Source organism: Poecilia reticulata, chromosome 16 (assembly GCF_904066995.2).
Source record: "Poecilia reticulata chromosome 16, P_reticulata-male-v2, whole genome shotgun sequence".
NCBI classification, from domain to species: domain Eukaryota; kingdom Metazoa; phylum Chordata; class Actinopteri; order Cyprinodontiformes; family Poeciliidae; genus Poecilia; species Poecilia reticulata.
This window is the reverse complement of record NC_088845.1, coordinates 33884693-33903350: the sequence shown is the minus strand read 5'-3', so window position 1 is coordinate 33903350 and position 18658 is coordinate 33884693. Positions and strand designations below refer to the sequence as shown.

General features: G+C 39.4%; 1 protein-coding gene across 1 annotated transcript in view; it reads left to right on the top strand.

Moving 5' to 3' along the window:
• The first annotated feature begins 317 nt into the window (after positions 1-317).
• Positions 318-18658, top strand: part of ldlrad4b (low density lipoprotein receptor class A domain containing 4b) — a 247347-nt gene continuing 229006 nt past the window's right edge. Inside the window, exon 1 of the mRNA XM_017305324.2 lies at positions 318-588. The gene's annotated coding sequence lies outside the window, so the exon portion shown is untranslated. The remainder of the gene's footprint in view (positions 589-18658) is intronic.

Below are 18658 nucleotides of genomic sequence, written 5' to 3'. Positions count from 1 at the left end.
GAATGTAACCTATGTTGGAATAAGGAAAAATTAATCGCTATATTCAAGAGGGTATGCATTTCTTACAAGTAATTTTTTATTTATTCAATCTCTATCTGATCCATTGAGAACTGGATATTAATTGCAGGTTAGCATTCCCAGGTCAATGGAGTTTTCCACTTGAAAATGATATTTAACTTGTAAAAAGTTTAAGTTGGCTCATTTGAACTTGACAAAATAAGTCAAGAACCCGTTTCATTCTCGAGCAAATCTTTAGCTTAAAAAGTAGACTGAAAACCCATGAATCAATCCGTACTTTTCTGAAATTTCCCCCTGCCCGTCGTTGCTGGGACGCTGCAGCTTCTCAACGAGGTAATTGTTTTTGTTGTACTGCCATTTGTTAAAGTAACCAGCAGGTGTCGTCAAAGCGTTATTTTAGGCCCCGGCTGTCGGCAACGTGTGCTGTACAGTAGGACAGCTGAGCTTTATTTTGCCTCCCAGCCGTGACACCACTGTAGTGCAGTTGGACCTGACGTCTAACATCCACAGCATCACACACTCAACCAACCAACCGGTCACGGCGGCTTTGCACGTGAGTGTCACGAGCAGGTAAGAAGCCGGCGAGATTTTTGAAAGTAATTTCTGTATTTTATATGTATTAAAAGACAAACTGCTGTCGTAGGCGGATGGGGGAATGTTCTGACCAAGGTAACTGGTCCTGCTAAATGATTGTTGGGCTGTCCGGGGTTGGCTCTGCTCTGCACTTTGGGCCAGACGCTGGAAGTTGTCGCGCAGACTGGGAGCCACTGAGCTGCGCCAGACTGAAGAGCTAAGCTAACGAGGCTAAATTAGCAGACATGAAGAAGCCACATCCATCTCTCCCTCCCTCCTCCCTCCCTCTACAGGGAACCAGATCACTTGTCCGCTATGTATACGTCTCTGCCGGGTAACCCTGTCTCTCCCTTTGACCGAGATTTCTTCTTTTGCTGTATTAAACAGAAATGGGTCTGTTTCATCTCTTTTCTTCTGTGCCAGGAGCTGTCATGTTCAATATATTTTAAAGAACAAGCTAGCTGGGAGGTGCATAAGTTAAATACTTAAAAAACAATTTGTGCCCGAGGGTGTTTTTTCTTTCACATAACTTTTGTAAATGCAAATGAGGCACCTGATGTTCTGCTGTTGTGGTTTCATGCAGGCAGAGCTGGTAAAAGATGTGAACACTAGAGGACTCGGTAAAGTATTTGCTCCATGATGGATTTCCAGTTTTTGCTTTTTCCTCACACTTAAATGTTTCACATCATAAAACTGTTGATATTGGACAGAGATGACCTTAGCAAAAATTAAATGCAGTTGTATCTTTTTTTTTTTTTAATTAGGGATAAATACTATCTGCAGCAACTCTCTACCACCACCATGTTTGACGATTGGTGATGATTTAGTTGTAGAAATGTTAGTTTTGTACCACCTTCCAAAAAGTTTCACTTTTGTCCTGTCAGTCTAAAGAATTGTTTTCCCAGAGTATTTTGGGATAATCTCAGATGTTTTCTTTCTTTTTTTTTTAAATGGCAAATTTGAGCTGAACCTTTATGTTCTGCTTCTGTTGTGACCTCCAAGGTGAGTTGTAAAGTTACCCTTGGAGTAACTTTGTCAAGCTGGCCAGTGGTCACTAAAGAACGTTCACCAATGATCCATGTTTTTTTCTCTTTGGACAATGGTGCCTTATGAGGCTTGGAGTCCCATTTCCTTAGAATTGGCTATGTAACTTTTTTCAGACTGATGGAGATCAATAGAGTGTGTGTCATCCCATGTTATTGAATTCTTAGATCAAGGTGTGATGTATTGCTTTCTGAGATGATGCTTTACTTCATGCAGTCAGACAGGTTCTTTTTAAGTATTTTCATAATTGCAACAGACTGGCAATAATCAGACCCGGTTTGTGAAATTAAACAAAAACAATTGTTAATCAAACTGATTTTATGATTAGATAATTGGTTTTTCACCTGAGCCAGTCTGGTCTGAATAGCTTTTTTTCTTTTTTTTTTTTTTTTTTTTACTTAATCAGCATCTGATACTAAAAAAATCTATCAGCTGAAACATTTAAGTGTAACAAAAATATTTAACAGAATAAATCTTTGAGGGGGGCATATTTTTTCACATCACCGTACAATGCTTTGTACCGTGGACTGTACAGTAACAAGTAACAGTATTATTGGTTCACACTGACATTGTGATAGTTATATGAATCCCATTAGCCCTACTCTAAATTTGCATTTCTTTATAAATGTAATGTACATTAAAGGGGTGAATGCTGCAAGTCAGTGACTCAATGCAATTAGCTAGATTGCCTTAGACAGAAATCTTTTTTGCTAATTTAAATCATAAACTGATCTTGACTGTGTACTGCTTGAGGACTTGGATCAAAAGGAATGCATCATTGACTTTGAATCTGACTGGTTGGATTGAATTGATTGTGCTGTGAATTGAGCGTTATAGTAACGAACTGAATTGGACTGAATTTGGTTTTGTAAGATGTCAATGATTGTTTTAGCAAGTACACCAAAATTCACCTTTCTAGTGCAGAAAGGTGAACTAGAAAGGATGGAACGTTTACAATCCATCCTGGAGTGGTTGATAATATCACCTTCTGGGTCAAATTCTGAGTACTTGTAACCCATTCCTGAAAGGTGCATGATGCTTGTTGCCACTGTTGAACACATCTAGGTGCACCATGGGTAGGTTTCCAGTCAAAGGGGAACACTAATACTGAAGCAAAATTTAGAGTGGCCATTTAACTTTCTCTTGTGTTTTTGGATGATGGAAGGAAGCCAGTGTACCCCTAGAGAACCGTAACCTAACTCTGAACTCCATGCAGAAAGATTCCTGTTCTGATTTGAACCAACAACCTCCGTGCTGTGAGGATGGGTTGCCGTCCCTGGGTTAGTCTCAGAATAAAATTCTTCACGGTACAAACAATTACTTTCAGCCCAACGAAAACCATGGTCCTCTCTCTCATTAGTGAATTATGTCTGACCATGTTGAGATTGTGGTTGTCCGTATTTGGTCTGGTGATCAAGGTAAAGTTCTTTAAATCTCCTTCAGCTTGATAAGATGCTTCTGTAATGTCTGATGTGTAATTTCTCATTGTAGAGCCGAGAGACTTAAAACACTCATTTATGCTAGAGTCAAGTGGAGATCTCCACAGTGAATATGCACATCTAGACATCTTACTGGAAGAAATGACCGTGAGATTTCTTGAATGAGGGAGTCATTAAGTGTGACACCATGTAATTGACAAGCTTGCTTTCTTTCTTTGTTTACTGTCATTTATGAAACTAACAGCAGGCTCTGCAGTCTTTCCTCCTTTTAAATTAATGATGCCTTTCCATAGACTCAATATACTGTATAGTTGAGAAGTCTGTTTTCTTGACCCCTTTTCTTCTTTGCTTCCACCACTTGAGATACAAATTTACAGTAGCCAGCCATTATTGTATTCCAAACACTCATTTTTGATATGAATATTCCACACAATGAAATTGCAATGACATTATACTTATTTGTTGTGCAACCCTACGAATCACGTATTGCATTGAAACTGTCGAAATCTGCTGTCTTTGAGGTAGCTGCATGACAAAAAGTGCGTCAATTTGTTGCGTTCTCCTCTCCTTCTCGACATCAGGCCAAACTACTTCGCACAAAGCTCTGTTGTGTGATTGGTCAGAAGTTTGTGGGCACATTTTATGAGAAATGCGTTCAGACAGCTTTATTTCGCTTCAACCTGTCCACTATTCCACCATCTAGTTTTTGTATACGCAGATGTCATGAATACTTTTGAGGAGTGTTTATCAGACAGGGTGAGGAATTATGTACATTTGTACAATTTCTCACAAAATGCCTAGCCTGGTGAAAACCAGCACCTAGTTCAACGCTTTGTGTTGTACAGAAGGTCTGGACCTTCGGTTATTGAGAAACGGTTGATTGCTGGAGGCATGGACTCTGTTGAAGTTGGCGATTGCTAATGCTTGTCCATGACATGTCATGCTAAGCTACGCTAGGAAGCATAACAAAACCTGCACGCTCTGTAAACAAAACGATGGGGAGTAGGGCTATGACATCTTTGCTAACAATAAAGCGTCTTAGACATTCCTCTTGTTCTAACATTAACTGCTCAATATTTAGAAGCGTGAACAACTCGGACTGAATGACTTTGTTCACTCCTTCCAATGCCATTGCCAAAATACAACCCTGTAAAGCCAGACTACAATTCTACAATAGAAATCTAGCTCAGCGGGAGGACAGGGCAGTGAAGAAAGATGAGAATTGTGTAGGATATTAACCCTGGCTATTTTGGCCAGGCTACAAAATAGCTTGAGATGGTCAAATGGATAAAAAGTCTAGGATGGAAATTGCTAAGTTGATTTTTGACTACATTGTGGCACTCTCTTCATGACAATGTTAAGCAAACCAAAGAATACAGGTACTGAGTGGGAGGATGGTCCCCAGGTGGACTGCGCTGTGAATGAAAGGTGTGTGCGCCAATACAAATGCCTGCATATGTGACCAGGAGTCGGCCATTAGGCTGAAGTGTGGGAGAGAAGTGAAAATGGATAAGTGAGATAAATACACAATAAACCTGAAAGCAAACCTGTTGGATGCAACCAAACATTTGATATTTAAGGTTCATTTTCTAACAGGACACTGACTCTAATCATGGACGCTCACAGATGCTCTCTGTCCAATCAATCTGAACGAGGCTGAGCGACATTGCAAAGAAGAATGGTGATAAATCTCAGTCTGTAAGACGGGCTAAGAACAAACTATGTTTTTATTTGTTGAGAAAAGTAAAATTCCTTCTATTTCATAATTTTGAGCTGCATTATGTTGGGATATCAAATAAAATCCAAATAAAATACATTCAAGCTTGGGGTTTTTCATAAGGCATTGTTGAAGGCTTTAAATGCTCTTTTAATCTTAATACACAGTAAATTAAGAAATTCATGGATTAAGGGCTAGCAGTTAGCGTTTCGCCTGCAGCCTTATGTGGTACTTTACAATAACGCTTCGTTGTAGTTATGTTCACACGGGCCGATACAGGTTAGAGTCTTAGATTAATACAGCTTTCCCACATTAACAGTATTGTGTTGTATTGATGTTGGGAATTGTGTTTGGGATCTCCATAGGAACAGAAAAAAAAAAACTGGGTCACACTTGTATGAAATGTCTGCAGGTCGTCACGATGGCTTGTGATTCCACAGGGATCCTATTAAAAAAAAGCCTCATATTAGCACCCCAGCAACGCTCTCTAATTATTTTCATCATATCTTTTTAAGAGGGGGATGTCAACTGTTGGTAAAACAACCTCAGCACTTGATCATTAATTCTCCAGCCTTCGGGTGTGTGCTGTTTTTTTTTTAACCAGAACTTTAGCGTGTTGCCATGAATCCCAGGATGTTCAAATATTTCCACTTGGTAGTTTTTTTTCTCACATGTGTAAAAGTCCAGAATGCACATATATTCTGCCTAAAGGAGATTTGGGAAGTGAATGATTATTGCAGTCCCTTATATTTTAGCCATAGCATAAAATGACTAACGCAAGGGTAAAGGGGGTGAGGGAATCAACCGGATTATCAACAAGGTAAGTTGCGGAGAAACTCGGCAGGCAGGCGGTGTGTATTCTTAGCTCTAGTAACGTCTGCCAGGTTGAGCCGTTCAAAGTACACACACTTTGGAAAAAGTGCTTCTCAGAGCCAGACTTCTGTGTCCGTCTGCGTCTTTGTTCTTATTAGTGTGTGTGTGTGCGCGCGCGTACCTGACTCTCTGTGTGTGTGTGCGTGTGTGTGTGTGTGTGTGTGTGTGTGTGTGTTTACCGGGTGTGTGTGTTCTTTTGCCCTTTGCCAATTAGCGGCTTCTCACCTCCTGAGGCAAGAGGCGGAGTGTGTGTTTGTCGGAGGAGACGAGACTTGATGGAGCTTGTCTGCTGCTGACGGATCAGCTGGAATCTGAACTCCACTCTCCCGCTTTTGCTTTCACACACACACACACACACACACACACACACACACAAGAGCCTCGTCTGTCTGCAAGTCCATGTGACACGGCGAAATGCGACAGTATTGTGTTGGTGGAACTAAGGCGCTAGACGGGTAAAGACCAGTGGCAGTCTGCACTGGTGTGTGTGTGCGTGTGTGTTGGATCCACAAATATATGGGCTCTTTACCGACAAAGTGTTTGTAAAATTGTGAAAGTGTAAAAAAGAAAACGCAACATATGGACAAAACAGAAGAACTACTGCCTGGTCTGTCCAGATGTAGCACAATGCACACACGTTCATATTTTGTCTTTATGTAATTACCCTTAAAATTTATATATTTTCTAGCAGAAAATATGTACAGATTTTCTCTCTTTGCTCTACGTTATCTCGCTTTAATTCTCCCCATCACAACTGAACTTCTTTAGAACCAGCTTGGTACCGTGTGTAATTTGGCAACCCTTTAAGAAAATCTGTTTGAATTGTTGTATATCTTTTCAAAAGCACTGCAGGCTAGATTTTCCTTTTGTTTCCAAAGAAAGGAAAACATTTTTACATCTCTACTGTTTTTTTTTTTGTTTGTTTGTTTTTTTTTTACTTTTAGGATATTGGCCAGAGCTAATCATCTGGCTGAGTTCTGACTGAATACATCCAAGATATTGTGCTAGTCATACAGAAGATCAAACCGCTGAAGAAAACCTTCAGTTTTAACCCCAGTTGGAACACCATGATAAGTGCCAATTTGCCCAAACTGTATTTTTCAGCTGTACCCTGCAGACACTGCAGCATCGGGGAGTATTTCCGTCCCATCAGAAAAGTCAGCTCAGTCAGAACGGGCTTCCATATATATAATATATATACACATATACCACAAAAAATATATAAATATGTTTATTTATATATTTTTTTGTGGTTCTCGGCCTCTTTTTTGCTGCTGTTCTTCTCGTCTCTATTGGTTACCTGCAAGCAGTAGGGGTGGAGCGGCTCACAAAATCCATGGTTTGGTTCAGGTCATGGATTCAGGATCAGCTTTCAGTCAGGTATACATTTTTACTTCCCATTTAATAGGCTTATCAGGGTGATGTGGCGGCAGAGGGGTTAAGCACAACCCACATATGGAGGTCTTAATCCTCGACGCAGCGTTGCAGGTTCGATTCCAGGCCTGGTGACTCCTGCCACATGTCTTCCCCCTTCTCATTACCCACTTTCCTCTCAATTCACTATCAAATAAAGATCACTAAAGCCAATAAAACCTTAAAAGAAATAACAAAAATTAGACTTATTACCATAACAGACTTTGGGAGATTACCTTTGAGGATGAAGCTCCTCCCCAGAGCTGCAGCTTCCAAGAGCAGCCCCCACCTTCAACTCACCCACTCAGCTCCTTCAGACTAGCCAGCAGCAATTAGCAAACATCTATTGGAACTGCGCATCTGCTGAGCTCATTTTACGAGCTACTCAGTGAAACGCTGGTAAAAATGTTGTTAAAGGGTTATTAGAGGAGCCATGTTGTGACGACTTCCTGAAGACGGCGTTCCAAAAAAAAGCAGTTTTTGAAGAGACAGAGGCCCAATTTCAATGCGTTAAATTACAAAGTCAAATTTCTTTCAAGTCGCATTTAATATATACAGCATATATAATTACTGAAGTTAACATCATTTCTTGCTTATGCTATAAAATGATAGTGCCCCTTTAAAAATTAACAGACTTTGGCACTATGCAATTGTGAGTCATTTGTAAAGACACAATTTCTTGTGAGTCTTTAGATTTTTTGTGCAGTGAATAGGGAAACCGTCTTTTGAAAGGTCTTGGCAAAAAGACCATTAAAGCCATTAGCATTACGTTTTATTCTGTCACAAATCAAAGACAGAATAATGTCTTATTCTTAGTACAGTCTTTAAAATCCTATTGTTTAATGTACAAAGACTAAGTGTGCACTATTTCCAGGCTATATTTTTATTCTCAACTTTCCTGTGATTCTTAGCAAAAAAAAAAAAAAAAGTCTCCTGAAGCTTCAACCTGTAAACTTGAACGCTTAACTTTGCCTCAGTTCTGGCTTTTGCCCCCTGACTTTTCACCGACAGGCTGCCCCCTGCAGTGCACTGCTTGCAGTCCCATTTTGTGAATGTGTTGCAGAGCGGCAGAGAGGCTGCACCGAGCCTGCCATCCTCTCTGTGATCGGAAGGAATCGTTCAAAACTCTGGTGGTTTGTTTGTGCACCAATCAGTGTGAGCTCGTCTCACCAGCGCTACTGGGCCTGGATCTGTTTGGGCCAACGTAGGATCCTCAGTGTGTTAAAATCTAGTAAAAATACCATAGTGGTATGAAATTATTGTTGCATGAAACTGTATGACATGACCAAATTGTTTAAACAATTGTTCCCATGTTATTTCTATTTTATCACAATTTGGATTTTCATAAATGAATATCGCAACACTCACGGTGGTGGTGTTGCGATATTGTGCCCAAATGTACAAAGACATTTAGTTGCAGTTTTCAAGTACCGTATTTTCCGCACTATAAGGCGAACCTTCAATGAATGGCCTATTATAAAACTTTTTTCATATATAAACTTTATTCATCCCCAGTCATTGTTTCACTCACGGTGTTGGTGTTGCGATATTGTGCCCAACTGCTTTCTGGGTAACACAGACCAACCGACACGCTGCAGTCTGTCTCTCTTCCCCTGCCCCTGTCCCCCTGGCTATAAATGTATTCATCCATCCATCCATCCATTTTCTTCCGCTTATCCGGGGTCGGGTCGCGGGGGCAGCAGCTTCAGAAGGGAGGCCCAGACTTCCCTCTCCCCAGCCACTTCTTCCAGCTCCTCCGGGGGAATCCCAAGGCGTTCCCAGGCCAGCCGAGAGACGTAATCCCTCCAGCGTGTCCTGGGTCTTCCCCGAGGCCTCCTCCCGGTGGGACGTGCCCGGAACACCTCACCATGGAGGCGTCCAGGAGGCATCCTTACCAGATGCCCGAGCCACCTCAACTGGCTCCTCTCGACGTGGAGGAGCAGCGGCTCTACTCTGAGTCCCTCCCGGATGACCGAGCTTCTCACCCTATCTCTAAGGGAGAGCCCAGCCACCCTGTGGAGGAAACTCATTTCAGCCGCTTGTACCCGTGATCTCGTTCTTTCGGTCATGACCCAAAGCTCATGACCATAGATGAGGGTGGGAACGTAGATCGACCGGTAAATCGAGAGCTTCGCTTTTTGGCTCAGCTCTCTCTTCACCACGACGGACCGGTACAGCGCCCGCTTCACAGTAGACGCTGCCCCAATCCGCCTGTCGATCTCCCGTTCCCCTCTTCCCTCATTCGTGAACAAGATCCCCAGATACTTAAACTCCTCCACTTGAGGCAGGACGACCCCCCTGGCCCGGAGAAGGCACTCTACCCTTTTCCGGCTCAAGACCATGGCCTCGGATTTGGAGGCACTGAGCCTCATCCCGGCCGCTTCACACTCGGCTGCGAACCGCTCCAGTGAGAGCTGCAGATCACGTTCCGATGAAGCCAACAGGACCACATCATCCGCAAAAAGCAGAGATGCGATCCTAAGGCCACCAAAACGGATCCCCTCAACACCTCGGCTGCGCCTAGAAATTCTGTCCATAAAAGTAATGAACAGAATCGGTGACAAAGGGCAGCCTTGGCGGAGTCCAACTCTCACCGGAAACGAGCCCAACTTACTGCCGGCAATACGGACCAGACTCTGACACCGGTCATACAGGGACCTGACAGCCCGTATCAAAGGGCCCGGTACCCCATACTCCCGGTATAAATGTATTATCAAACTTTATTAACAAACAAGCTTTCTGACAACTATCCCAGCATGCACCGCGCACTTCTTCTACGGGGGAAAATAAAGGCTGCTGCTTATATTATTACATAATAATATTGTGTAATATATTATCCTTATATTAGACGCCTCATGGACCGCTCTCGCCTATTGTCGCTGACGAGATTTAGGGCGGCCATCTTGGAGCGGTACTCCACTCAGCGTTATGTGTTTAGCAGCACAATGACGTATCAGCGCATTTAATCGATCATAACACGCTTTTTTGTTACTGGAAACCATATTCAAACATCTATCAAAGCTACATTTATAAACAATTGTATTTAAGTATGTTTTTAATATAGTTCAGCATATTTAAATATGCTTAGTGGCTATAACAATAGAATAAGAATGGAATGTTCTGATATTGATGTATGATGAGCATATTAAAAAGCACACAGCCGTTTATAATTATTTAATAAATTATTTAGTAATATCAATACATATTTATATAACTATACAAACACAAATAATGATTAATAACAGAATAAATAATGATTAATACTGAATAATATATACTGGATACATGTTTATATGTATGTATGTATGCATATACATACATATAGATAAATATATATCCTTTTTTTTTCAGCTGATGAGTTCTAGCTTCAGCAGCACCCCTCCCGACCCCACTAAGGAACAGGGGTGCAAGAAAATGGATGGATGGATGGAGTTCTAGCTTCAGAGATTCAGCAGCTGAGATTGAGTCCGATGTTAGATTAATCCGTGCTGCAGTGAATCTGTCTCTCTTTATAGATTCTCTCTCTTCTTCCTCACATCGTGTCTTTAGGAAACTTTCAAAACAAAAACGGAAGATTTGGGATATATCTTACTAGTGAAAGAATTGCATATAAATAATGGTCTTTACCACCTGTGTAAACTTTGCTGGTGAATGTTATAACACATAATATAAGTTTTATAATATATGTTATATTATTTCATTTCTAATATAGGCTCTTGTGTCAGATAATCTTAAGTCAATGTTGGAGAATAATAATTTTTTTTAGATTTACGGAATCTGTTAGCCTTCATAGCGGGGCTGGTATTACACCAAGCACTGTAGCTGACAATTAGCTGGTATCTCGCCGGTGGATATAAATACAGTAAAATATTCTAATCACAATATATACACAATATATCCATCTTACTTGTGAAATGTTGTTTCACAAGTAATAGTCCACCAGCAGAAGATGCCTCATCTTCTGCTGTTTTGATTGAGCAAAGTAGGAGGGAGGACCGCTCCAAGATGACCGCCGTATTTCCTGCGCCAGAGCAGCCAATGCGGGATCTACTCTTGTATTATGTCTATGGCCATATATAAGGCGCACCGGATTATAAGGTGCACTGTCGGCATTTGAGGAAATTGAAGGCTTTTAGGTGCGCCTTATAGTGCAGAAAATACGGTAAACTTGCTTCTAAGGGAATATTTGGATTTCTGTCCAAACTTTCGTCTGCGGTATTTTTACCAACTTTTTTTTTACATGAAATAAATATTTTTCATCAACTTTCAAGAAAGAGAAACCGCTTTCAGATACTTTCTGCATAAACACCAAATCTTAAGTATTTTTGTCTAGTTTCTAGTTTGAATACAATAGTTTAGAAATAAGACGAAACTAACTTGCAATTAATTTTTCAGCAAAATAGCAGCTTGTTTTCAGTCAACAATTCAAAATCGAAAAATACCATTGATCCCAATTTTAACTTACAGTAATTCAAATTCTTCAAAGCATTATTGTAGATGGTGATGGCTGTTGGCATTGAAATCTTGAATATAGATAAGAAGCATTCGTTACACTGGCAGACATTTTCTCTCGTTATAAGTGAAATTATTTGCCAGTGGAAGTAGGATTTTTTTCATCAATATTAAGAAATTATTGATTTAAAGCAAACTACTATACCTTGCTGAAAAGTTATTTGTATGTGTATTGCAGTGTATCCCATTTCACAGAGGAAAATATTAATTCTTTGGGATTAGAATTTATTGAACATTTTCTTTTGAATATCAATAACTATTTAATTTGTAACAGTCATGATACTAAGTATGTACCACATAATAAAATATAATCCCACCCCCCAAAAAAAATATGTTAAAGTAAAAACTATGCAGTGCAAACTCCAACATGACAATAAGACAAAATGAAGCTCTTAAAATGTACATTTCAGTGCAGCATGATTAGGAATTATTAATAAGAGCTTTGTTACATGCCAGGTTTTAGACATCTATACAGTAATGTTTTATAAGACGAGTAGCAGAAAAATAAACGGAGTTGGCAGGATGAAGTCTGCGCATTGGCACACCAGGTCCAGTATGAATCAGTAAACGTGGCTCCAGATTTACATTAATTCAGAGGAAAATATGGCGCCCAGACAATGAGTCTGACCTGAGAGAGTGCCTTAAGCTGCTTCAGAAACAAACACATTGAGTTGTTTGTGGCGGCTTGTAAAACGCATGGTTATGTTTGGAAACTGAAGCGCAGTCAGAGCCGGTAAATGATTAGAGCAAAATGTGACTCAGTGTTATATGAAACACTTGCTGAAAAACTTTGATATTTAAAAAAAAAAAAGTCAAAATTAAAAAAAGATTGGATAATGAAAAAATGTGTTGAATAAATAGATAAGTGCAGATGATTATTATAACAGCAGCCCTGAGCTAGTTAAATAAACCTGTGCAGAAACGTAACTAAGATGCATAATTTTTCAATCTGCAAATGTCTAGCGATGAGATTCAGATTTTTAGGGTCACAAGTCGATTCAGAAATAATTTTTTATTCAGAAACCAACATTTCTATTCACACGGTTCTGTTTAAACTATTATGAGACTGACACGAGGAAAAGACAGAGTAAGGATCCATTCTGTATCAAATTTAATCAGTTTACATTTAAAGAAAAATAAATTTGTGAATATAATTTCATGACTTAAATTTCTAATATTAGCTATATAGAGTTAATTTGCAAATACAGTAGTGCGTTTAAAACATCCAACTTGAATGCATTTTAAGATTGTAGACCATTTTGAATTGATTCAGAATTCTTACGACTTTTTTTCTGTATAGTAGTTTTCTACAAATTAATAAAGTTAATATTTGAACTTAACAGTTTAATAAGGAAAAATTAAATTTTGTGTCCATGCTTAAAACCCTTCAGTTAAACTGTCCTGCTTTTTGTCCAATCTGGCATCCAGCGTTCTGCCGTTCCTCCTCTAGAACTGCAGTTCGCTCCATAGACATCAGTTTCTCTCTCAACAGTTTCTGACTTTCCAGTGGACTAAACACACTTTATCAGGGACATATTTTCTCCCTCATTCTCTCTCTCTCTGCCTCTCTCTCTTTCTCCCTCATTCCCTCCCCCTCTCTCTCGTTCTCTCTGCACGCTGATTCTCAGTCATGACTCATCACTGTGCTGAGTCATGAAAACTCTGAGCCTGCTACAGCTGACATTGGCCAAGAAATGGAACAAACCAAAGTGCTGGCAGCACCAATGTTTAAACATTTGTAAGTCATATTTTTGTACAGATTAGTATGTAAAAATATTTTTTTTTAGTTTTCAGTTGTCAACAGAAATGTCAAGTTTTTGAATAATGAATTCATGAGGATACAGAATGAAGATGTAAGATTCCAGAATAATATCCAGTAGAATGTTTAAGTCTGGCCTTGTATCCTAGATGAGATTTGCTAGATTAAAATGGTAAAATCCTGGATTAATAATTTTGTTTGAGCTCTTTCTGAAATGATATACTGATTCATCTGCTTGTCTCTATCTCTCCATCAAGGTGATGTCCTCCATTGGTACATACTAGGTATACGAGATTCTGATATTTTTTTCTACCATTGTTGCCATTTGCACATTCATCAAAATTCTATTTTAATTTCAGCATAAATGTCATCAGTTTTACTAGTAGTATGGTTACTTGTGATATTTGTCTCTCACCAGCAAACTCATAATTTCTCTATTTGCAACCTGAACACACAAAGAACCTCAGCGCTCACAGCATACAGTCCTTACACTCCTTACATAATACTTAAATACATAAACTTCCAGTAAAACGCAGGAAAAAAGCCGATTTGCCTTCACTGGCATGTGATCCTGATGGAACACACTTGACAGATATTTGCTCTCGTCGTTTATGTTCTCTTAACGAATCCACTTCCCACAACTCACAGCTCCTTAAGCTCTATAGAAGAGCTCCTCAGCATTGGGTAAATGTTTCCACAGTTCCCACGCTGATTAGAGGCAGTCCAGAAAGCGCAGTGCTACGTCGGTGATTAAGTAGATAAGAAGCCCTGCGAAGAAAAGTGCTGAAGACAGCAGTTTCATCAGGTCTTCCTCTTCAAATGCGCGTCATTGAAGACGTTTAAGCTGTTTTGTCAAACAGTAGCTTCATTTGCTGCTGATGTGATTTTAATCCGGTTTGCTCTTGTTTGCATAGTTTAATTTAACCACGGAGTCTAAGTAGTAGTTAAATAATTCAGTGGCATCCTTGCATGGGAGAAAGGACTGTTGAGTGAGACCCAGACACGTTTCATGCGTGTTCTGTTAGCCTGAATAGTCTCCTCCTCTGTGGCTTTTTAGTTTTACTGATGAAAGATTTACACAATCTCTTGCAAACCAAATTTTGTTGGAATCTTTAAATTATAGTTTTACATGTGAAAGCGTGCCATGAGGGGCTTTTTGAGATTCTTCCAAGATGTTTGTCTGTAAGACAGAGTGGATACCACGCCGTACTGGGGCCCCTGCAGAGAGAGAGAGAAAAAACCAAAAAAACAGATGACATTTTTCCTTAGACATTTTGAGATTAAACTTGGAAACTATCTAGAAAAAACAGAACATTTTTGAGTGTGAAAAGTAAAGAAAATGCGAGAATTTTTTTTTTTGGGGGGTGGAATTTCTGAGTTTGAAAATGTGAAAATCTCAGAAATGTTTGGGGAAAAAAAGTTTAAAATTTCAGTTTTAAAAATTCAAAAATGTTTGGCTTTTGAAACTGAAATTTCACGTTTTTCTAGAAAAATATCTGAGCCTTTCTACAAATTTGCAACTTTTGAAACCTCCAAGTTTTTTTTCTTGAAAATTAATGACATTAATCTCAAAATTTGAGTTTCAAGTTAAAAATGTTTTTCTTTTGGAAATTTTTTGTCAAAAGTTGAAATTTCTAAACTCAGAAATTTCCAAGTTTTTTCTATCAAATTTAGAACTTTTCAAATTCCGACAATTTGTGGGAAAATTTCAGAGTTTTTTGGGGGGCTGAAATTCACTCCTTTTTATGCTGCTGTGTGGTCATTTGGTAGATACGCCACAGAAGCCAATTTCTACACACACACTTCATCTACTGTACTCCTGGCTTTAAAGCAGCAGTGTGTGTTCGTCTTTTCGACCGTACTCTGAACTTCAAATTATTATTCCCCCACACTTAAAATTGTCCGGCTTTCAGTTCTCTTTGTGCTAATCACAGCTCCAGCCCTCCTTTGTTTAAGTGCATGGCTGTCAAGCAGACCTCTAGCTAAAGGCTGAGATGTTAACAGGCTGTGGTGTCTACATTATTGATGCAGACTGCGACTAGGCTGTGCTTTGCCATAGGCTACAACTAAAAAAAAAAAAAAAAGAATAAAGAATTGGTGTGAACTCTGGCTGAACTCGAAGGGAATATAGCTAAAGAGAACTTGCAGATAAGGAGCCTCCCCCCCGATTGCATGCTAACATCGAAGCGCCTTGTACCAGAAGTTGAGACAACACGGCCTAATTGTTGTGACACGTCGGGTTTACTGCAGCGTTTTAATGAGCCCGGGTCCCCGGGGCGACGCTGGGATGATTAAATTTAGCATTTAGGCTGCTAAAGTTTCGAACGCCCCTCTTTAGACAGGGACTTCGCTGCTATGGAGAAATATCATTTACTCTACCAAGATTGATAGAGTAAATGAAAAGCAGATTTTTTTTATTTGCCATAATTTAAGAGACGGAGGAAGTGTGTGACAAAGTAATTCTGAGGCTGCTCAGTTCCACTCCGATGAAAACAACTGGTGTTGGAGGAGGATGAAGATGGCGATCAATGCCTTTTCCCAGATTCATGAGGACCAAAGCACAAACTCTGGTCTGCCTAAAAACCTTGGTCTGGGTTTGGTTGAAGTGAACCGCTTGGTGTTCACACACATATTTGAACGGCACCAAACACCGCTCCACAGCAAGAAGTGGACTGCAGTGCAGGGCATTCCGGGTAAATGCAACCAAAACAAATGCGTGAGTCTAGCTAGCTGGAAAAATGACTCGTGATCCTTCACCAAAGTCAAAAGAGAAATCCTGCAATCACTAAAATCTGCCTCTGGGAATGTCACAGTGATGAATTTGCTCATGATAGGCATGATGCAAACATACATGCATCATTGTTTTTGGAGGAAGAAATCTAGATGGACTTTTTGATTGAGAAATGATTATGAGTTGGGAGGCTAGAATGCATTTATAACTTGATTATTATTGTAAAATGCTGCATATTATGTTTTTGCCATTAAACCCTGCAACTCTTCTGCAGGTATTCAGGAACTCTTGATGACTTTGTGCTACACTGTCATGCTCTGTATTTACTTGCATGCTTTCACTGTAATTTACTCACCGGTTTGCTTTGGTTCTTTTATCCTCGTTTCTTTCTGTTCCTCAGGTTCACTGTTAAACTTTCTACACAGCGGATTTTTTTTCTGCACTCTTCCTTATGATCATTTATGCATTTAGTCATTGGTTATTTATATATACACTCCTTGAATAGTAATCAGATGGAGATGTTATACTTTTTTTTTCTACAGATGGTTGCGAGGTCAGAATTAAGACGGGCTGCAAAGAGGAATTCTGATGAGACAAGTTTGTATGAATTGTGTTGGGGGAACTGTGTAAATGTATATTTATTTAATTCTCACTTTCACCAAGAAGTTTTTTTTTCCTTCTGGAAGAAACTTGCAGACCTCCTCAAACTTGTACTGCTGATGCCTCAGAAATGGAAATTAGTGGAGGACGTCTTTCTGCCCTCAGGACACGAGCAAGCTTTTTAAATTAGGGGGGGAAAAATCAGCTTGTTGGCACGCCTTACTGCATCCCACACACCCTCGTTTCAGTGAAGGATGTAAGGCTAAGACAAAGCACTTCAATCATCTAACCACACTGAGCATTGTGTTGTCACACACAGAAGGGAGAGTTGATGTAAAGCCCTAAGCTCATGATGATAAGCCGAGTGGGAAGGTGGGAACCCAAAGATGCATTTGGGAGTCTGTCTAGTTTGTGTTGGATGTCTTCGGCTGTTATTATTGTCTTTCTAAAGATAATCACAATGTTAAATATTTCTTTGACATTAAAAGACGGAGGCAGAGAATGCCCAGAATGTGCATGAGAAGCTAAATTTGGCATGCTTACAAGTTTCTTATTTTGTTCTGCTTTCCTGTTCTGCTTGGGCTACGCACTACTTTTAGTTTGCCTGAAGGCAACTGAATATATTTGGTCAATATCATGTTTGAATTGTACCTGGTAACACAGTATTTGTGGGAATACAGGGCATAACCTCCTCCATATAGCTAAAATTTGTACTTGGGACATGCTCTAAAAATGCCTATAGCTGCTCATTTTAATAGACCCCACACCAAATACAACATAATACAATTATAGTTAAAACTGTCAAATTTTTCAAAAAATATTTGGAGGTATGTTCCGTAGAAGAATCTGCGAATAAGTGAACACTGAACCATAGATGGTGTGTATCCACTTGTGTATCCACTGTACACAAGTATACAAGTTAATGTGAAACACCCTGTAGAAAAAAATTAATTTGACATACAGTCAATTGTTTTAAATATCTCAAGTCAAATTAAGTTCAACATCAGGCCATTTCGAAATGCTTCACATGATAGAAACATAACACAACAACCAATTATGAAACAAGCAACAAACATTACATTTTGTCATCATAGTCATCAAAAATCATCACCATAAAATGCACATAAAATATACTAATGCATGTTTGTGGTTATTTTTCCAGTTCTCTGGAAGTTTGTTCCAGATTTGTTGAATGCTGGATGCAGAGCAGAACTAGAACCAGAACCAGAAGCCCTGAGAGATCTAAAAGGTTGATTCAGCAACAGCAGATCTTAAACGTTTTGTGATGCTAAACCGTTCAGTGATTTATAAACTAGCAACAGTATTTTAAAGTCTATTCCCTCAGTAGAAGGACTCTAGAATGGGGTGATCTGCTTTGTCTTCCTGGTTTTAGTCAGAACACCAGCAGCAGCTTCTGGATCAGCTGCAGCTGGAGGGTTGATTTTTATGCAGACCTGTGAAGATGCTGTTGCAGTAATTACTGTAGCTAAAGATAAACACATGGATGAATTTCTTTAGATCTCGCTGAGACATTAGTCCTCTAATCCTAGAAATATTCTTCAGATGATAGAAGGCCGACTTTGTCTTTATGTGTCTCTTCTGAAAATCTGCTAATTTCACTGGTTATTATTTCACTCATTACAAGACACTTTTTCCTTTGATTTACAGTAAGTGAATTAATCTGCCAGTGAAGCAAGACGTTCTTCATCAATAATAAGAAATTACTGACTTAAAAGAAGCTCCTAATTCTTGATGAAAAGTCTCTTGTAAGTTAGTTTTGTCTTATTTCAAGTGAACTAAGATATTTGCACAAAATCTTTGACTTTATTTATTTTTTTCAGTGTGTGGATGGTCATTACACGATTTCACAGAAATACAAGCTTTTTTAAAGTAAGCTAACAAATACTGACTCAGTTTGTTGTTCAAGCTGATTGTCACAGAAGAATTAACAGTATCCAGTCAGGAACCTTCATCATCAG